General features: G+C 45.2%; 1 protein-coding gene across 3 annotated transcripts in view; it reads left to right on the top strand.

Annotated features, from left to right (window-relative positions):
* The first annotated feature begins 13861 nt into the window (after positions 1 to 13861).
* LOC139668585 (adhesion G protein-coupled receptor F5-like) overlaps positions 13862 to 22198 on the top strand; it is a 52601-nt gene continuing 44264 nt past the window's right edge. For 2 of the 3 annotated variants that reach the window (XM_071548230.1, XM_071548228.1), the window contains exon 1: positions 19223 to 19668. The gene's annotated coding sequence lies outside the window, so the exon portion shown is untranslated. Of the gene's footprint in view, positions 14212 to 19222; positions 19669 to 22198 lie in introns of those variants that run through there. The other variant, XM_071548229.1, reaches the window with a different exon arrangement.

The raw sequence follows: 22198 nt of genomic DNA, 5'->3' as shown, positions 1-22198 counted from the left end.
ATAGCACAAGCCTTTTCCAAGGGGAAAACCAGAGACTGTGTGAAAACAAAGTCCAGACAAGAAAGGGATCATAAGGAAAACCTAGATGGGATTTTCCACATTCTTGGTCTTTGACCCAGATAAGTTATGAAGGTTTATCCAGTGCCACCTGTCCAGTCCTACAGACCAGGAATGGGTTGGCTATTAACTTTTCCAGGGGACTAATTTGACTTCCCATTCTTGAGCTTGTCAAGGTCCTGTCAGTACAGGGTCCACAGGTTACTCAGTCACCCACAAGATTCTCTGGGACAATATCTCATCACTGCCCAGGGCAGCCACCATGATTCCTGGGGATAAACATCAGCAAGCCAGTGCAGGGCTCAGCTCAACAAGTTTTGATGCTTCTTGTTCCCTCAGCACCTGAACTCACAGCCATGAGTTCAGCACTCTGAATCTTCATATAGGACTTGAGGAGGCCTCCAAGAGAGGCTATTCCCATGCTTGGATAGACCTGAACTTGGGAAAAAGACATATACGAGGCTAACCGAAAGAAAAGAAAAAGGGAAAATAAAAGAAACAATTGACTTGCAGTTCCTTCTGTCTCAGTAAAAAAGCAAGCCCATATTCTACTCTATGCTATTCAGGCTGCTCTGTCCTGATTCCTATTTAGGGGGTGTGAGGGCAATTTTGGCAGTCTGATTCCCTGAGCATGGTTCTTGATGAAGGCTGAGAGATTTCCCCCTTTTTTCAAGGCTCTTATTTAGTGTCCATAAACCAAGATAGATTTTAGTGAAAGAGAAGGACACGTCACCATGTAGCAAAGAGACAAAGCCGGGACTAAACCTCTGACAGTTCTGGGTACCACTAGACAACATCAGAAGCAGGACAATATCAGCTTAACTTTTTCATTACCTGTGCATTCCAGAACCTTCTAATGCCAGAAACACCATTCCCAGCTCCTTGAGGCAGTAAATGACTTAATTTAACACTATGCTCTACAACAGAGATAAATACCCTTTGGTGGAGGAGTGGAGGTAGATGCATTTCAGTGTTGCAGTACAACTGCTGCGTGCTGAGTTGGTCACATTGAAGCAAAAGCAGGGAGGGCACTTTCATGGTGTGTGGTGAGTGGGCACAGTCACAGGGGTGGGATCACTACTGCAGATTTGGGGTCGGCTTTGTCAGTGCTTTACAGGGAGCCCAGGAAGGCGCCAGCGATGTTTTGTATTCTGTCTGCAGGGCTGGGATTTGTACAGCTGAGCAAGTTTTAATGTGATGTTTTCTGAGGCAATACATGTGGAATCCTAAAGTGCCACTATTACAAAACTCCAGTCCAAGCAGAGGCACATTTTAAACAAGCAATAAAGATGCAAGAGCAATTTCACTGGAAGATCACAAAGCCATGACCAGGCACAACCTGACTTTTTATGGGCGTTAAAGTAATTGGAAATTTGCCATGTACTTGTTCTTCATCTTATTAAAGGAACTGCTGCTGTGAGGACACATGGGGTCATTTTCAATGTTTCTAGCACTCTGCAGAATTTCTTGGCCAGGGTTCACATTTTTCCAGTAAACAGTTACCTAGTTGTTTACTGGAAAAGCAAGGATTTCAAACCTTTTCTGGAAGACGATTTAATCATCCTAAACATCATTTTGCACTTGGATAAGCAGGTCAGCAGCCAAGGCTCAAGTCAACAATAGGGTCTGCTGTGGCCTTACCTCCTGCCTCAACCAGCACTGGTATGCAGGAACAAGGAAATCAAGGAGTGCACACACACATGTGAGTCCCTGCAGCCTTAGCGTGTTTCCTCCTGCCTGATGTGCACATGCCACATTAGCAAAATGTGAAAATTTGAGTCAGCTTGGCCTAGGCTGAACATGAGTTGGAGCCCTAGTGAGTAAACAAACCCATAAGTCATCCTCCAACCGAGCTGCCAAGAGGCTCTTCAATACTTAGGCAGAATTCAATGGGTGCCATCCTGCCAGCCCACATCCACAGCCTGCTGCTAATGGGGAAAAATCATCACTGCTCAGCTCTCCTTTGGTCCATCTCAGCCTACATGGAGAGCTGTTCCTGCAGGCTGGTTCCCAGCTGGCCCAGCCACAGCAGAAGGAAAGAGGAGGTCACTTCAGAAACAGCAGCACAACTTTGCCTTGCTCAACCTGTGGTCGCTCATGAGGTAGAATTGCACCATCTTGATGTGACGCCTCTGGGTTGCACCAGCAACACAGACTTGCCACGTGATGTCCAACACATTTAAGGACTTCCAACTAAGCAACTAAGCTTCCACTTGGTTCCAGGAACTGACTTCTGCCATGATTGCAGTGAGCCCTGTGTCGTGGCTGGTCAAGTCATCACCCACTGGGGAGTCATGCAGGTATCTCTGAATGATACCTGTAAGCATACAGGTATCCATCTCTTCTCAGCTGGGCAGTTCTTTATCTGTGCAAGGAGAAGAGGAATTAAGTCTGTGTAAGAAGTGAAATCCAAAACCAGGAGAATGATTTTTTTTTTAATATTTCTAAGCTGTCTCTGACCTATCATGATTTTCCATCTCAGTCCCTACATGTTCACTGTGAAAGCTGAGTGAAGACAGCTGCCTTCCTAGAATCAGAGAATATCCCCTGCCACGGGCAGGTAACAGCTAGCCCAGCTGCCATCATCCCTTGGCTGGGAGCTGCAAAGGTCAATGGAGTTGGGCAAATGAGGGGGTTTGGGTGAATGTTTTATCCATACCTGCCATCCTGCATAGCCTCTGCACATCACATGGGTGCTGTTTGCTTATCCCACAAATGCAGCATATGTGGCACATCACACTGCTTGCAGCTGGAACAGGGACAGGAGGAAAATGGTATACAAAGGGTAGAAAGGATGATAGTAAAGAAAAGAAAAACATGGAAGAAACTATGAAAGAGAAATAAAAAAGAACATCCGTAGAAAGCTGCAGCAGAGCTCAACAAGGTGATGGCACATGCCCCTCTGGGTTCATTAACCACTAATAGGATTTATGAGAAGAATTTGTCACACTCTCAGGAGTGTTTAGGAAAGTCAAAAAATAATTCAGAAAAAATCTTACCTCCTACAAACATCTATCCTTTCTAATGAAGACTTAGTGTTAAGAGTGCAGGAAGCAAAAGGAGCCAAGTGGAAGGTGATCAGGCTCGTTTGAGGTGAAGACCCTGAGGTATGTAAGGACCTGGAGTGCTTGGCTCACACAGGTATTTAGGGCTGTGTGAGGCACCCTGAGCATTCAGCCACCACTCAGTGGATATTGATGTGCCACAAGTGGAACCTGGAACCCAAATCTCTGTCTCTGCTACCATGAGCACCTCAGTGATGCTTGAGATCTTCAGCAAAGCAAAGCAGTGAAGCTTCCATGGGCTTTTTGGTATGGGTGCTGCAAATCATAGGCCAGGCTCGAGGGCAAGAGAGGTCACATCCAGTTGCAGGGCAACACCACAAGAATGGACCCAAATCCTCCACTGCAGCAGGGACAGTCTAAAACAGCAGCTGGGGATCCAGGAGGTGTTCTCCCTTGCATGGGTAGTGGAACATCAGGCAATAACCTACCTGAAATCAGCTGTGCCACCAAAGCCAGGACTGGGGACACCAGAGTGATTTCTGTTGACCCCCTGAGTCCACCACAGAGCTGAGTTCCTCAAGGTTTTCTTCATTTCTTCAGGGCTTTAAGAGTCCTAAATACAAGCAAATTAAGTAATGCCTGTGGCATTTTCAGTGCCGTGAGCAAAACCACTGAAAATCGTCAGCTTTGAACACGAGGTGGCAGGCTGGCCCCAGGATGGGGAGAAGCCAAAGCAATGCCAGTGGCCGGAAATGGTCCTTTGAAACCATGGAAAGGAAAATACTGCTCCTTCTTGTCACCTCTCAGGCAGGGGAGGAAGGGCTCAAGGTTCCTGTGGGGCTTGGAGTGAGGAGTATGTGGTGAATGATCACGTACTGTGAAAAGATGTGAAAAGACTTGTCCAAAACAACCTACCAGGTTGGGAGGAGGATGAGTGAGGGAGGGATGGTTGTGTAATAGTGGGATGCTGCCTGGACATAAGGTACTGGCAGCACACTCAGCTCATCCTCTCTATTGGTTTGGCTACCAGGACCTGAAGTCAGACTGGAAATGAGACAGCCAAGAGCTGCTTCTAATTGTTTGGACCTGCCTCACACATGAGTGTCCAACAGGACAAGAGGAAATGGCTTCAAGCTGTGCTAGGCTGGGTTTAGATTTGATATTAGGAAAAGAATTTCTTCAGGGAAAGGGTGTTCAGATATTGGAACAGGCTGCCCAGGGAAGTGGTGGAAACACTGTCCCTGGAAGTGTTCAAAAATCTTGTGGATATGGTGCTTAGGAACATGGTTTGTTGATGGCTTGGCAGTGCTGGGTTGATGGTTGAACTCTATGATCTCAGAGCTAATTTCCAACCTTAATGATTCAATGGACTTGTCTGATGACCATGAGGCTGTGGCTAAGCCTGGTCATCCTGACCCACAGACTGATTTTGCGCCTTGACCTTGGGCCTCCCTCATCACCTCAACATTTCCTGAGGACCTGTACTCTTGATTAAACCCTGGCCACCACCCCTGGACCTGCAGCAAACCTGCACCAGCCATTTTACCAGGGGAGAAATGAGAGCTTGGGTTCCTCACCCACTGAGGCCGGAGCACAACACCCACAGGGAACATGGATCTCCTGGTGAGGAAGAAGCTCCCATTGGCTCACGGGGTTCCTTGCCCTGAAGTTTATTCAAAGTGCAATTTAGATGACATTGCAAGCAGTGACTAAGCACAGTGGGACTGTGGAAAGAGCAGTCTAATCCACCAAGTCTCACATCCACAGTAGCTTCTGGCACTGGGTGACCAGTGTACTAACTTTGATGTTGATGTTGGCACCTGAACACACCATGCTAATTGGCCTGGTCCTCCACCTTCCCCTTGCCCAGCTGAGAGCATCCCCAGTTCATTAAGCCAATTTGCATACAGCTCTATGTGAAGTCATTAAGAAGTGCCAGGCACACGAGTGGAGCTGGATGAAAGCTTCACCAGAGGGAACAATCCAAGGAAATCCCAGTGCTCGAGCTTCAGTTTGCCTCAACAGAGGGAAATTCAATTAAGTGCTGATTTGATTTGTGTAGCTCAGAGAAAAGCCAGCTGACTGGGTGTTGGACATATTTTTGGCTCTGCATTAGCCATAAATACCAAGGATTGTTTTAAGCAGACTGGAACAAACTCACTGGACCAAGCCCATCTCCGGCTGCCAGATGGGGCATCTGGGTGGGCAGCAAAGGAGGCAGAACTGCCCCTGGCTGATGGAGAACTGATGGGTAACTGCTCACAGAGGTTGTCTTTCCCACATGCCCCTCTCTGGGAGCACACTCTGTGGATTTCAGCTGTGCTGGATCTGTCCTTCTCTCTGCTGCAGCTTGCTCATGCCTTCCAGTCCCTGCACACTGCCATGGTGTGAGTACTCAGAGACCTGCATAGCTCATGGCTCTAGAAATCTACCTTCTCACTTCCAGAGCTTTTGATCTCAAAGTTGCCTCTCTGGGGACACTGAGATAAGGACAGTCACCAGCTATGATCAAGTATCACAGAAGTGATTAGGTATCCTGTGTTACTCATTATCTTCCTGTTAACATTTTCCTTTTCTTCCTTTGAAAACCCACTGTTTGTTAAATCAAGTGATTCATCCTTTGCCAGCATACCAGAGAACCAGTGCCCAGTTTGGTTTCCTTCTCCCAGGTTTTTGGCTGGGACAACTCAAGATGGGTGGTTTCCTAGGGATCTGCTACATCTGAACCCACCTCTAGTGGGGACCTATTAAATCCCATTAACTGCTGGCTGCTTTCACCCTCCCTGTGGGTGTGCAGGGAATTTTAGCTCTTGTATGCCAAGAGCTGCTGCACTAATAAAATTAATGAGAACCTTTCTCCCTGGACACCAGCTGTGCTGCTGCATAAACACGAATCTGCTCATGTGACTCCCACAGGGACCTTTGTCTGTCCCCAGGGTTCCTCTGTGCCTGAAGGCGCTCATGGTCTTGCAGCACCAGGCAAGCTCCAGTTCCTGCTCATGTTGTGAACAGAAAAGCTGCACTGAGCCACATGTAGCTTCCCAGGAGCTACATCCATGGAGCAGGATGAGAGCTGGAGGCACAGCCAGAACTGCTGCTTGATCATTGCAAGAAGCACAGGGCAAAGGGAGCAGCCCTGGGTAGTGGAGAGCAGGCATTGCTCAGAGACTAGTGCAAAGGAAATGTTGATGAATTTCCTTAATACTTCACATGTGTGTTGGGAGTTAGAGGGTCCTTCTTGAAGGAAAACTCATCTGTAGTACAAAGCAGCCCCTTGGGTTGACAGCACAGAGCCCTTTTTTTGATCAGGGAGCAAAATGGAATTACCCAGCCCTGAAAGGGAGGAAAGAACTGATTTAAAAAGATTCGTCCTTTGCATCTAAAGAAAGTCATTGAAGGTGTTCCTGAGGTCCCATGAGGAGTGTCTGTGTGAGCCTCTTGCTTGTCTGAATAAAACAAGGACTCTTGTTAGGACTCTGCAAAATTCCTCTCTAAATACTGTATTTGACTGTGAGGACACAAATTATATGCTAAGACCACTCAAATAGGAAAAGTCATATGGGTGAGGGTTTTTTTCCTTTAGGTCTTCTCCACCACATGACACATGAGGGCTTGAATGGAGCTGGTCATCTCCTCTGTCCCCCTTCTTGTACCTGCCCTGTGGCATCTCCAGTGCTCAACCAGTGCCTCCATTTGCCACTTTGCTTCATCCCACCACGCTGGCTTCAAACCAGCTCAGAAAATATCTGTGAGGTTTCCTGACAGCTTGGTGGGCTGAATCTGCTGCCCCAGGAGGGCATCCACTTGGTGCCAAGGAAGGGAATGAGACAGGCAGCGAGAGCAGTCAGACTTGCTTACAGCAGGGCCAAGCTGCTAGGGCAGCATGATTGGAGCATGCCATGCAGTCCTGCTGGGGCTTTTTGCCAGCTAAAAGTTCATCTTAAAATTGGGAAGAGGGTCCAGGAAGGACTGAGTGATGATTGTGCTATTTGGAAGAGCTGTGTCCTCCAAAGACATGGAATATTGCTGAGGACTTAGTGCTCTGTGTCTTAGTTCCCTCAGTTAGAAAGATTCCAAAGGCTGGCTGTAGTTGCCCTGCAAATTTTTAGCTTGGTGCAAAACTCTCAGGATTTTTGAAGTAATTTTATCATGAAAGTGATCAGACAGGCTCTTATTAGCCATCAAAAGCAAGAATTAGAACTACCTTTTTCAATGTTTGGTAAAGAGTGCATTTAATACTAAGTAAATATTGCATTCTTTGGAAAATTTCCCTTTAAAAAGAGCAAGCAGGATGAAAGGTTTCCCTGGCTCTCCCTACCATGTAAAAAGGAAAGATTTATTATCTTTCTCAGCTGAGCAATGCTGTTGGATACCCATACCTCAGGTTTTCCTTCCTGCTTCTATCCTGTCTGCTTATCAGGGAATATCACCTGTTTACTCAAGACAAGACAAACAGAGTTTGCTCATCCAAGGCCTCTCAGAGACATCCTACAAGCACCCCTTGCAGTGGGAACCGGACAACCTTCAACCAACACCCCAGGAGCACACAGCTCAGGCTGGTCAGATTTGCCATGGTTGGAGCTGCATCAGTGTGTGTGTCTAAGCAGGACTGACGTCAAAGCTGGGCTGTGCTCCACAGGAGCATCTGACCAACTGTAAATCTTGGAACAGAAGGAGAAGGCAAAAGTTTCTTGCCCCAGAAAGCAGCAGGGTCTGGTGCCTGTCCCACCTGACCTTGACTTTTGGCAATGGGAACGGACATTGTTGCCATGTGTACACAGATTGGTGTTGCCCCATGGCCCCTTGCAGTTGGATGGGATTAAATAGGTAAGAATAGCCTGGTAGTGGCCTGAAGTCCTTGGCAGGAATGAAAACCCACCAGCAGTGAGGGGCTCTGGTCTGTTCTGGCTGGTGGGAGCGGGAATGATGCTTTTCCTCTTGGACACATCCTGCAACAGACGGCATCAATGGAGAGAGTGTTTCCACAGCACCCACAGCCCATCTACCCCAAAAGCACAACCCTGCAAAATTAGCAGGGCCAGAGTGAAGCATTTAGTGAAGTTTGTGCTCAAGGCACTTGCTCACAGAGCTCCCAAGGTCATGCCTATGCACCCACAGACTCCGCTGTATCAGCAGCATCATATTGACCCCCTGCCTCACAACGCTGGGACCACGAGAGTGGGGGATTTGGATGAACCTGCAGTGTTCTGAGCCAGGTCCTATGCAAGGTATATGGGGAAAGGAGAGAAAGCAGGGGATGTGTCACATCCCCACAGGGAAGTCCCCTATACCATGCCTCTCTCACCTGCTGCCAGCAGCAAGGCCGTGAGACCCCTCCGAGGTGTGTCAGGGGACAGCAAGTGTCTCTCCACATTCCTTGCTGGGGTTAGGACAGGGACAGAGCTTTCAAGTGCAGACTAGTCCCAGTAAATTTATCTTGCCAGCTTCCCTTTCGTAACAGGAAGGATAGCAGGCAAACAATAAATGCAGGAAATGTACAACTGACCCAGGCAAAGGTAGAAGGTTTGCTCCGGATCAGCCTTGTGTGCAAATGGGAACAAGGAGAAAAGGTAGTGCTGCAAACTTGTGAGTCTTCTTCATGGACTCTTTCTTAATTGAGAAATGCTATTTGGTCACAAATGAAGTTTATGGAAGGGTTCCTGGCTCCACAAAACTATGGATGCAGCCCTATTAGAGATTCTTATTTAAGGTCCCAGAGCAGAATATATGTTTTGCAGTGTGATGAATTTCAGGTGGAGGGAAAGTCCAACTTTCAACCACCTCTAATCTCCACTGTGTTCAGTCTCCATTTCCCAGTCCCTTGGACAGATTGGACACTCAAAAATTTGGAGTGGGAGAGAGCCTGCAATGCATCAGCCTTCTTGTAATGATCAGCATGTTCAGTGAACTGGGATTTGAGGAGGAAAAGTCCCAGAGGAGGGGCTCCACTTACAAGTCCACAAGTCTAGTCATCCTCTCCATCCAGCCCTGTCTACAGAGGATTTACTCTGCTGCCAATGAAGTTATGTTGATGCAAAAGTGTAGTGAGAAGAAATTCAAGCTAAATATTTCTGTCCTTTCTGTTCAGCTGGTACCAGTGAGAAGGTCAAACCTGTGCCCAGTGTCAGCTGTGCTTGCTGAATGCCCACTGTAACCAAAGACTGGGGTTTATTTTCATGTACACAATCTGCTGTTGATACTTTTTCACCATTCCTGTGCTAACCATTCAGAAAGAACCACCTTTGTGTTGCACTAAGAGAAGTGCCAGGTGTGCTGGGTAATAAACAAACAAAGCTTTTTAAACTATAAATGGCATTTTAAGGATGTGTTAACTTAATAATTTGGTATTGCCCTGTCCTGTGTTCCTTTTTCTCTCTTGGAGGAATTTTGGGATTTGCAGCAGGAGTTCTCTTTCCAGATCTACTATAAAGGTGACATGTCCATACTGGGCTATGATTTCACAAGTTTCTTTTTAATTTTTAACGGTGACATCCAAAAGGCTATTGGGACAAAACAAGTCTGGGAGATGCAGACCCAGATCTTTAACTTGGTCAGCAGCAGCCTCCCTCTGTGGATGACACCTGGACCTGATCCAGGCTGAGCTCTTTAGGAGGGGATTCAGAAACATACAAAGCTGAACATGGATTTACCCAAATAAGGCAATAGCTGATCAGGACTTTCAGAGTATTCAAGAAGGGTATTGATAATGGATGGAGAACTTGGTACCTTAAGTAGTGATTAAGTACCAACATCCTTATGGGCACTTACTTTTGTCCAGGAAGTCGTCTCCTTTGAAAAGCACAAGGACTTTCCAGCCAAAACTGTTGGGCATGGCACCTCACCCCCATACCTGCTTTACTTCAGCAATATCAATATGATGCAGTCTCAGCATATCCAAGAGACGTGAATGAAGCAATGCCACAATGCTTATCTGGACCAAATGCTTTCAGGTTTCTGTTTCAGCAACTCCTGCATCAGCTCTGCTTGGGTGACAGAGATGCCAAACTTAGTCTAAGGGATCAGACTGGTATGACTGCATACCACAGAGGCATTTTTGATATTGGTAAACACCACAGAGGGGCCAAACAAAAGCCAAAGTTTGGTCTCAGATCTGAGCAACTGAGTTGCAAACCAGGGTTGTGCCTGGATTTTGACCCATTTGGCTTTTACTCCACTGTCCTCTAACACTGAGATGAGTGTTCTCCTTTCTATGAAATTATTTTTTTGACTGCTCAGCTTTGTCTTTCTCTATTAGTCACTCTTCTTTTTTTCTTTCTTTTTCATCATAGAAAGCACAGCAAACTGAAGCCATTAGTGCAACTGAGGCCCCCAACCAGGGCAAAAACCTCTAAGTGGGGCTGCTGGGAGAAGGATCCTATATCTGGCAAGGTGTCTTAGTTTGAGGGGAAAAACTAAAATGTTTACCCACAAGCGGAGGAGGGGATTCCTCTACAATAATCACGTCACTCTTTATCAAATTTAAGAGAAGGAACTTTAATCAGAAAATGGATATAAGAAGGATAACTGTTCTTAACTGATATATATATATATATATATATATATATTTATAGATATAACTATATATATATATTTATAGATATAACTATATATATATAGGTATAGATATAACTGTAAACAGACCAGAGTAAACTGCTTTCCCAACACCACAAGAAAAAAAGAAAACAACAACCCCCAAACCAGCAGGTTTCCTCCTGGAGAAAAGTTGGGCAGGAGAAAAGTTGGGCAGCGTCAGCGTCACACCATGGCTGGCTGCAGGGTGAGCTCCCAGTCCCTCTCCAGCGAGACAGAGATGAGCAGTGAGCACTTACATGAATTCTGTCTCTCCTCCTGTGTCCCTTGTCCCAAATGAAGAAGGAAAATGGAGTGGAGAACCGCAGCGTGTCTCAGGAAAGCAGCTGTAACTTCTCTCTCCAAGGTCACTGCCACGGCAGGAAGACCGGAGTGGCAACCAGGGCCCCAATGCCGAAAAACCAGGAGAAGCAGGAGTGGCAAGAAGAAACTAGCTTACTCCACAGAAGCAGCGAGGAGCAGGACAGAAAGGTTTCTCTCCGACACTGTCACACACAGCTCCAACCTCCCCCAGAGCTGTGCGATGTCCCCAAAAACCAAAGAGGCAGTCCAAGCCCTTTTCCCACCACACCTTTCCCTAGTCTCCCCCACCCAAAATGATCAAGAAGGAATTGGTAGTAGTTAACTACTTCTTTTGTTAACCAATGGCATGGGGAGTTACTGACAGGGAGAGAATTTACATCAAAACTACAACACAAAGCATAAGCAGTTTGGTACTCAAATACCATCCTGTTCATTTTGTTATCCCTTCAGCTGGATCTGAGCCTCAAGGCCACCAGTCCCTCTTGTGAGTAATGGCAAGATGGGACACTGAAATGGGGGCAAAGTATTATGGTAGGATCAGATACTTGGAGGTGAGGTGTTGTCTCTTGAGATGTCTGGATTAGGAATCTTTGTGTTTTGCAATGTAACTGCATCTCTATGCACTGGAATAATCCCAGTAGTCTTTTCCTACAGATTCAGATGTCTAAGGGCAAGTGTCATGGCTTTGACAGCACTAACTTTGCCTGCTCTTTTCTCCCCTCTTTGAGGTTTCCTGCTGCTCCAGGTCAGCTCTGCAAGGGTGCAGCTGTGTAACCACAGATCACACTGCTGGCTACACAGCCAAGGGGAGAGAATAAGCTGGGACACATCTCACTAGGAACCCTACAGTGGCTCAGAACCATATTCATGTTTTCCCTCCATCCCTGGCCAAGGCACATTCATGTTTTCCCTCAGTCTTTAGCTGGTGAGGGTGTTCCAGCTTTTCCAGGAGCCTCTCAACATAATTTCTGACTCATCTCCCACACTTAGCCACTCCACATTGTGTGTTTGCACGTGCCCAGCCTTATACCTTGCTAATCCCGACATGGACTTGCTGGTGTGTCCTCTGAGCTTTACCTTGGACCTGCATCTTCACTATGGGCTTGTTTGGGGATGGAACTGTGGCTGAATCCACTCAACGTCGCCAGACTTGTTCTGGATTCTCTGTTCAGGTGCCACAAGACTGTGCCCATCAGTGAGGGCACTGCTCTGTCAGGTCCTGGCCCCTGCCATGTGGAGCAGCCACCTTATTCTGCTCCCTGGCATGGGGTCTCTCCTTTCCCTATTGGTTAAGCATCTACCCAGGCATCTGTAATCCAAGTTTAAGGTCTCTCAGCAGATTCCTTTTCATTGGTTTCCTGGGAATTAGTCAGTGGAAATTTCCTTGGAAAGATGCTGTTTCAAGTAAACCAGAAGCTATGCACTTGAAGGTTAAGGGGAACTTGTTATGCAGTATTTGGGGTATCTGTTGGTGGTTCTGATGGGCAAGAGGATTCAGTTCCTTCTGGCCCATTTTTCTTGAATTTCCTGAAATCAGCTGTGCCACCAATGCCAGGACTGGGGACACCGGGGTGATTTCTGTTGCCCCTGAGTCCACCACAGAGCTGAGCTCCTCAAGGTTTTCTTCATTTCTTCAGGGCCTTAAGAGTCCTAAATACAACCAAATTAAGTAATGCCTGAGGCACTTGCAATGCCCTGAGCAAAACCACTGAAAATCCTCAGGTTTGAACACGAGGAACAGCTAATGGAGTGTTCATGGGATCAGGCGCAAAGCAAAGACACCTGGTGGAAGTTTATCCAACCACCACAAGAACTTAAAAGTGCAAAAATTCTACCAGCTCCTCCCATCTTGGTAGGGGTGGGAGTGGCATTTATCAGCAATCTCCTGATAAACAACTAAATTGTACCAGATACATTTCACTTAAAGCAAACTTTACCCTTCCTTAATGGTTTTAGAGGGAAGAGTTTCCTCATTTCATAGGGCTATAAGCAAACAAGGAAATCTCTGTTAGAAGATGGGAATTCAGGTAAATACCTCTTCCCCTCCAGTAACTGACAAAAGTCTGCTTAAATGCACCTCCAGTGGAGCCAGGGTGCCTTCACCTGCTGTCCTGGCTCCAGGCTCCCTGCTGTGCCCCACAACTTGGTTACTGGCCTGGGCTTCTCTCTCCAGAGTCCTTAGGGTGCAAGAGCATTTGGGACTCTTCAGCAACCTCCTACCTGCTTGGCATAGAACTGTAAAAAGAAAAAGTTTTCCAGTGAATCACAGAAGTAAAGACTTTTTCTCCAGCTTTCCATGCAACACCTTCTACTGCAAGATCTTGGAGTCCCACCATATTCCCTACAATACTCACCGTAATCAAGCCACTTCACCCGACCTTGACCCTGACTGTAGTCCTTCTGGAGTCTTCCCTATGCCTCCATTCCTAATTTTCTCCTGCATTTCCAGCAGACCTATTCCTTACTTCCCTGTAGTGTCCCCAATTCATTTCTGTACTCTCCATCCCTTCCTAGCATCATCACTCAACTTACATGTCTCCTGCCCAGCTCAGTCTGGCTGTTGGTCTGATAAATGTCTTCACCATATGGTTGGCAACCACTGCACTGGTGTTGGACTATCTGGACAGTTTTGCCAGCTGCTAAGTAGGCTAACAAAATAGATTTTTCTTTTAGATGTTTCTCCTTTATGCCAGCCAGCCCTTATCAGAAAAAGTTCAGTTATTTATTAACTTCAGGATTACAAGAAGTGGGTAGGGGTGCTTCAGGACACAATATGATCTCAGAAAATCTCCTTAGGCCTCAGCCTTGATGAACAGCACTTGAGCTCAGCTCCTCTTGAGCTGATGAGAAACTCTGTCTGTTCCCAGGGTCTAGTGCTGCCTAATGAGCTCCTGCTTTTTAACAGTCTTAGAAACTTATTCTTCTTGGCTGAATAACAGCCCAAGTGGAGCAAGATTTTTGTCGCTGAACTTTCAAAGAAAGATACTGACATGAATTGCAGCCAGGATGGAAAATTACTGTCACCAAACTCTGTTGTGACTCTGTAAGCAGTGGTCCTAAGTGAGACCCTTGGAGCTCTCCTGGCCCCCAAGAGACTGTGACCAGCACCTCCCTCTGAGCAGGATACCTCTCAGAGTGAGACAATTCTCAAGTTTGCTGTACTTGGAGGATCATTGTGAAACAAGGACAACGGATCCTGGGCTGATGCCCCCAACCCCTCAAGGCTCAACCCTTCATCTGTTGAGGAGGTGCAAAGGTGAGTACATCTCTGGATTGGAGGGGAAATTTTCCCAGGTATGTCTCGTATATCCTTTAGGTCTGTGTGTGTGAGTATGAATATGCCATAGCAAATGTACTGTGAATGTCACTCTTTTAGATTCTTAAGTACTGTAGATTTGTAAGTAAATGAGGCCTATGAGTTACTGTTGTGACTATAGTAAATTTTATATGAATCTTCTGTTAAATTGCTTAACTTAAGGCATCAATTAAGTGTTGTGAAGTTTCAAATGCTCTTAAAACTTCATATCTATGCTGTTGGTCAAGTCTGGGACTTAGTTTTGCCAGAGGGTCTACTCTGAAGCTTGTGACTTGACAGGAGAGTTTTCCTTATCTCTTTATATCCTTACTATTTCCTATCTTTACCCTCTCCCCACCCACACCCCTGCCAGTCTCCATGTAGATAATTTTTGGGTGAATTTCAGGTTTAAATTGATTGGGTTTAGATTTTAGTTTTCCTTTTTCTGTGTACTTTAACCATCTAGTAAGCAGTAGAGTGACCCCTGCCAGTGAATTTTGTCCCACTTTCACTTTCTTATTAAACCTGCTGTTGCTGATACCTTTGACAGTGATTCTTTAAGTGACCTTAAAACATTCGTTCACCCCACACTGTCTCTCAGAGAAACTGTGAGAGCAGTCTAAAAGTTGTTAGGGAATGATTTAACAAACATCACAATACACAAAGCACACTCATGGCTAAAAATCCCCTTTCTCAAATCAGTTTTCTTCTCCCAGTATTCATGAGATTGTGTCTTACAAGTGCTGTGGATATCTGGCCAGGGGACCTTTGTGGCAGTGTTGTCTTCTTTTCCACAGCAGAAAGAGTGTTTCTTGTTCCAGAGCAAGGAAGGATAGCAAAGAATAAATAGATTTAATAAAAAAAAATGTCTGGGAGCTGGACCCCGTGGGTCAGAGGGAAATGTGATGGTCTCATTCATGTTTGCAAAGGAGAAGAAAGATCAGATTCACACAGGAAAAGTGCCTTCCATGTGGAATTGTACCAAATACAAAGATTTCTGTATAGCCAGAAGTTTCTGCTTAACCTAGTCATTTTTGAGCCCCCTGTTATTTAGAACACAGCTTTGCAGAGCTCTCCACACCCAAACGTCTTGGGTGATGATCACTTCTTGGTAGTGCACCACTGAAAAGCCTTCATTGTCCATTGTCAGAAGAAATGATGGGAAAACAGGCCATTGCCTGGACCCATCCAGTTTAAACATGGCCCAGCTAACCCAAAGGAAGCTGTTTGAAGCTTCAGAAAGGAATGGGTGGGTTGTGTATTGTGGGAAGGGACTCAAAAAATCCCTGGAGGAATTGCTGCATGTATTCTGCTGGGGAAATCCAACAATTGCAAGCGCACAAAGGCTACCAGTAAGAGGCGTTTTCCACTTCCTTGGTAGGTTTTCACAGGAGCTCGATGAGTTCTCCATCGTTCTGCAGAAGTCCCTGCTTTGACCTGGGTCTCTGCACTGGGATTTCCGACCAGCTACGAAGATCCTTTGTTGCCTATTGTCAATAACTGCTTTTAGCAGATGAAGATTTTTATAACCCCAGACCAAACAGGCTGTTAAAACTGCAGTCTACTAAGGCACCCAGATCCCTAATTTAGTAACAAAAGAGCTCTAGTAAGTCTAAAAGCTCAATGATTAAGTTCTTTATTGGAGATGTCAGACAGCTGTATCTGTATCTAAGCCTAGTAATGAAGAAAAATGAAGCACCTCCTGCAGACAAGCAGCCAGCTGTGATACAAATATATCAAGTATTAGTGAATCACGTGGAGGTTTACAGGTATAGTTGACTGCTGGGTTTATTAAAAATATGGACTTTTGCTTTTAAATTAAATTTTCCAACTTCAGTTTCCCACACTTGCTTTTTCTGTTTTTTTGAGATTAAATATCCATTTAGCTTTCTGTGCATTCTCAGTGAGATGATTATGTTACACATTATTGTAGCCATCTTCCTCCTATGATGAAATTCATATAAATGTGATAATTAGCCCAAAAAAACCCTCATAAACCCAAGTCACTTAAACCCGAAAGAAACCCTTAAAGCTGGGCAATGGCTTTGTGAAACTGAATTACTCTGAATACCCAAATTGATTGTTCTGTCACTGCAGGGAATTCCTTCAGGGAAAAGAAAAAAAAGTCATTTTCAGGGATCTTCTTCACACAGATAAATGGTTTCAGTTGACCACTGGCTGCAGTGAGACAGTCCAGAGCATGTTGCTCCTTTTGGTGTGAAACCATGCAGCCTTCAGCACTGCAGTCAGTTCTAAATATATTCCTCAAGTCAGATGTATAATCAGACATTTCATTACTTCCTTCCTCTCAGCACATTAGACCAAAGTGAGCCAGGATTTGCTCTCCCTGGTATGAGCAAAGGTTAATTCTTTGCTCTCTGCCAGAATCACCAGGGCAACTGAAATATCCCTTTATTGTCCCTGTGCACATTAGAGCATTGCAAGTCATTGATGTCATGACTCTCCTTGATGACAGAACAAGCTTGTGATATACCAAAATACCTGCTATATCATCCTTCTCATGACCCATGGCATTAATGATTTGTATTGGATATGGGTATTGAGATGTCTCAGCCAACTGCAGAGCATCATAGTGCTCAGTGCTGTACAAACTGATTAAACTTTGCCATGCAAAGGCAGAGCACGGGATATATAAAAGAACATGACTGGACTCTTCTGTGGTCTTGCAAGACTTTCCCAGTCTCTAAACCAGATTAATCCAAATTGAGCCATAACTTGCATTTACTCATTCCTGCTCAAATATCCAGAATTCAAACTTTCCTTGTTCCGTTCAGAATTTGTATGTCCAGCCTAAGCACAAACCTGGACTCTGGGAAACTGGATGGTTGTTGGATTATGCTGTTGCTGAACTATATCTATCTATCTTGAAGTCCAGAGGGCCTTTCCATTTTGCATAATATAACAACACACTGATTGCAGCAAGGTCTTTCCACAAAGAGTAGCATGTTCATCTCCCTTCACTGGAAAGGTCAGGAAGGCAAATACATTCTCCTGAGTTGGCCTTCAAGGGTCCCGTAAGTCAATAGACAGAATAAGCCTCTCTAGTCTGAGCTGATTTATATACTTTCTTCTAAGTTGTATTAGGTATTAATCTAACCATTCTCTCGAGCACTCATGTCTCCCAAATTCCCAGATGTGACAGCAAAATCTGCCCCAGGCTTTGCTGAAGATTTGAAACTTATCTCTGTGTTGAACAGGAACAGTTCTAAAACCTTGGAAACTACCACGGAGGTGGAAAGCAACCCCACTAGCAAAAATACACGTGTGAATAGAAGTTAGGAAAACAAAACTGACCATTAAACATACTGTTAACACTTTCTATATTCTTTGAAAATTAATCACTCAGGTTTTCTTCTTTGAAGGAATAATCATTCTGTCATTTTAATTAAAGTATCTCAACAGGATTTTCTTTCGTAGATGTCCCAAACATCCTATTTTAGTTATACTAGCCAGCAGAAGGAGATAAATAGGAATAAAACTTCCAGCACGAGGTAGACAGAGGGAAATGAAACTGAAAAGCCCACTGAAATGAAGTATCTGTTGTTAGATGTAGAGGCTGCTGTTAAATATTAGGAAATACGGATCATAGTAATTAATCAAAAGCATGTGAAAAAGAGGTACATGGTCCATGCTTGCTTTCTGTTTATTTCTCTCCCTCTCTGTTATAGAAATAGTATGTCAGTGAGCATGTGGGTGAGGTGTATTCAGCAGTGAAATGTCCAAATGTCCCTTCTTGCTTTTACAGGATGAACTGGATTATGTAGAGTGAGTAAAAAGTGATCCTGAGTGAAGATACCAAGTTGCTAAAATTAATTCTTGCTGTGGGCAGAAGGAAGGATGCTATTAGCTGTAGAGTCTGGAGTCCTGGATACAGTTTGCCATCTTGAGACATCCTCAGAAAGATGGTCCAGACACACCCCACTCATGTCTCCCTGAAACAAAGAGAGACAAGCTGTTCTCTGTTACTTGTACAGTCGAGAGGGAGAAGCTGATACCTGCCAAAGCAAACTCATCACAGCCAGCACATGCCCTGGGGCCATCTCATGGGCTGATGTTGGGCCAAGGTGCTGCAATTACCCTGCAAGACCATCAGAGATGGTGCAAGGCCAAGACAAAAACAGCAAGGAACAGGCTGCCCAGGGAAGTGGTTGAGTCACCATCCCTGGAGGGATTTAAAAGGCATGTATATGTGGTGCTTAGGGACATGTTTTAGTGGTGGACTTGGCAGTGCTGAGTTAATGGTTGGACTTCATAAGCTTAGAGGTATTTTTCCAACCAAAACAATTCTGTGATACTGTGATTCTAAGGAGGCCATTACAGTTTCCTTCATTTTATCAGCATAACCAGGACTGAGCTTTGGGGCACCACCCCATCTTCCTGGGGTACAGTCACTTGGCTAATGTTTGAAAAACCCATTCTGGGAGCCCCAGTGTAGGCAGAAGGAGCTTCAGTGCACAGTGAAGGGGTTATTCCAGGGGTAGTTGTCCTTGTGGATGCATGAGCCTGCTCAGATTTCTTCTGCACCTTACATGGAGCCCCTGTGCCACAGCTGCACTGCTCTGGTGAACACAAGCTCCTCATGAAATGGCTCTCCTATATTAATTTGTAGAGAATTTCAGCACCTCTTATCATGAAAGGTGCCATAGCTGAAAGTCTGAGGAGCACCTACACAAATTGGGCTCCGGATCATTAAGTGTAGTGACAAGTGAGGCTCTCAGAACAGTTTACCCTAGGAGGAAAATAAAGAAAAAAAAATTTCTTTTACCTCCACACCCTGTTGACCAAAAAAGTGTTTTGCTCGTCTTGAAATCACACTCCCCAGCAGCTCTTTTAGCACCCCCGCCCAAGTGTCCCTTACATCCACTTTCCCCCCAAAGGCAGGAAATCACTTAGAAAATATTTCCCAGGTTCCTTCCTGGCCAGAGGTCATCTCCGTGTTTCAGACCAGAAGGAATCACCGTGTTCTCTGACACAACAACGGAGAAGGAAGATCGTCCTGCCCATCCAGCACAGTGCTTTCAAGCTTGCGTTTTTTAGCTGCAACTCCACCCCGTGCTGGTGGAGAAGGGATCAGTTCCCACTGATCTCAGGAAAGGGAGGTCACGGGGTTTGCTTGATTAAATCACCACCAGCCAAAAGGTTCTGTCTCTCGCTCACTGAGAATTGCTTACAGGCTGTTTAATTTGTTCAAAAAAAGAAAAGCAAAACAAAAAAAAAAAACAAACCCCAAGCCCAACAACCAACAGTACACACGGAAAAGCAGGTGTGTCTCAAGATCCTGGGAAAACAAACGGCAGAGACAGAGGCAGGAGGTGACACTTGGATGGGAAGTTTCCATCCCAGCGCAAGAGGACAAGTTTGGAAAGGGCTCTGACAGGACCAGCATTTGTCCTACAGGTATGGATGATGTGTGTGAAATGTCACATTCTGTTAACCATTTGGGGCAGGTGAAGGAGGATTGAAGGAATTTTCAGGTCCAGATTCTGACAGTGTGGTGTAAGCCTTGCATCACCAGTAAACCTGCTGCGGGAGGACTGTGATCGGCATGTGTTTCATTCTGTGGTGATTAGTTGGCAGTTTTCTGTAGGATGCTTTTGGCTTTTCATGGTATAAATTAAGCCATTCAGTCTTCTGACAAAGTGCTGCTGCCAGTTTGCTTGGCTAGTGAATGTAAATAGAGGTTATGACTACTTCAGTTGAAGCTCAGGGCTGCAGAGGTGAAGAGGGATGTGCATGGAATGCTGTTGTTTTACGCTTACCATGGCTGAGATTTGCAATGCAGATACAGGCACTGTATTTTTGTCAGCTGTATAGAATGGTGGGTTTGTTTCTTTTAAGAGCAATCTCTTGCATCTCCCTTTAGTTTCATATTGCTTCAGTGACATTTTCTGACAAGTGAGAGGGACTTGGGACACCCATGGCCACAGGTCTTGAAGCATCACATTTATCTTATTTCCATTCTTTTCTGTCTGTATTTTAGTTGCTTAAATGAAAGCCAGTTTTATGGTATTCTTTTGGAGTTCTGGAATGCTGCTGCCAATGCTCAGTGTTAGGGGGGTTACAGGGATGCTTTCTGGTGCTTTCACCTCTGTTGATTCCTATATCCCCAAGCACTCTGCTCAACATCTATATTTCCAACCAGTATCCACTATTTGCCTAAATTATAATAATTCAGAAACAAACACAGCAGTGGTGTAACCTTGTACAATTTTGTTTCTCTCTTGCCATCACTGGGAAAGTGATGCCCACCTACCTGCATAAGGAGCTTTTGGATTTGGGAAAGAAAGATGTTAATGTTCAAATGCTGTAGCTCTCACTTTCAGTGACAGTTTTATGGGAGGCAATAAGCTTGTGACAGGCAAGGGAATAGCAAGGGAAAGGATGTTGTGAATTTGAAAGCCCGAGGCTCCATTTCTGCTTCCTCCATCACTTGCCGTTGCGTGATAAAAATGGTATTTCTCAACCCATAGATTTTTCTCCCATCCAGAAAACTCCTCATCATCACTTAAGCTTGTCCTAGGATGTCTGGCAGCATTGCAGAACAAAGTGATATTTAAGGAAATTAGGGGCAAATCTTTGGTATCTGCATAGCAGCTACACTTGACTGAACTCAGTGATGGCTCAGCCAGCTCAGAAGGAACCTGTTATGAGTATCTGGCATCTGTCTTTGTTTAACTTCCCTGGATTCGCCTGAGTTTGCCTCTGGTGATCCAGGTTTAAGAAACAAACAGAACATGCGTAGGCTCTGGGACGATATCTTTGTCCTGATCTTCCTGGTTATTTTTATTTTTTTAACACCTTTCAGACAGGCTTAATAAAGCAGTTTTCCAACATCTGAATTGGAGACGTGGGAAATTCCTCAAACTAGGCAGAGCTTCCTCTCATTGTTAAAACACAAAGGACCAGTGCAGCCTTTACTAGAGTTCCTTTTTTAACCCATTCATCTTGAGCAAGAAAACCTCCTTGCTGCTGCTGCCACTGCTCAGAGCTGTGATTCAGTTTGCCAGAAGACAGGAGACAAGCATGGATGTGAATTGCATAATCCATGAGGACATTGTTAGTTTGGGGGCTGTATTTGCACATCATAAATGAAATGCCCTTGCCCTTGAATTTGAAATGGTTTGCTGCTAGAATTAATCTCAGCCTTGTGTGAGAATCATGGCTTCTTAAAGCAAGCGGGAGGAACCTACAGTAAAACCAAACTCCTTGGAGAAAACCATTTTCAGTTTTCCATGAAACAGTTTCTTAGGCCTGTGATCTCCGAGAGGTTCATTTACCATTCATGAGCTGATCCAACATAATTGCATGACTGTCAGAGTTTATTCCTCAAATGATCTTGCATGTGGCTCATCTTGCCTATGGGCAGTTACCACCCTCCTGCTAACCTGATCCAGCACCTGCTGTGCTGGTAAGGGAGCAGCAGCTTGTCCCCCTTCTCTGTGCTCAGCAACATCCTGAATAAGAACTAGGCCAGCACTGGGTGAGAGCAAGAGCTGTGGGGGTTGTCAGAGTGGCCCTGGAGGGGTTGTATTAAGAATGTGGATAAGAGGGAATGCACTAGGTGGGTGTGCAGGAATGGGGAAAATGAGAAAGAGATTGCAAAAGAAGATTTACAGTGGCTTTTTTCTCTCTGATGGAGGAATGTCCCAGTCCATGTTTGGTTCAGTTGGTTGTTTGTTCTTTTTTTTTTTTTTCAGAAAAGGGCAGCCCCTGCACAGTAGTCAACTCACCGTAGTAGGTTGTATAGTAATTACAGTGCTATATTTGCATGTGATAATGCTGCCCAAATGGACTTTGTTACGGCATTTTTCAGTAAATTTGCAGCCTGTTCTAAGGACTTGTTTGCTTACAATCGTGGCTTGGGAGAGGTTTCACTCTGACAACCATCCCATGACGTGACATGGATGTTGTAAGCTTAATCCACCAT

This window comes from Pithys albifrons, chromosome 2, assembly GCF_047495875.1.
Source record: "Pithys albifrons albifrons isolate INPA30051 chromosome 2, PitAlb_v1, whole genome shotgun sequence".
Taxonomy (NCBI): Eukaryota; Metazoa; Chordata; class Aves; order Passeriformes; family Thamnophilidae; genus Pithys; species Pithys albifrons.
Note: the sequence above shows the minus strand (reverse complement) of the source record. Positions and strands in the feature narration are given on the sequence as shown.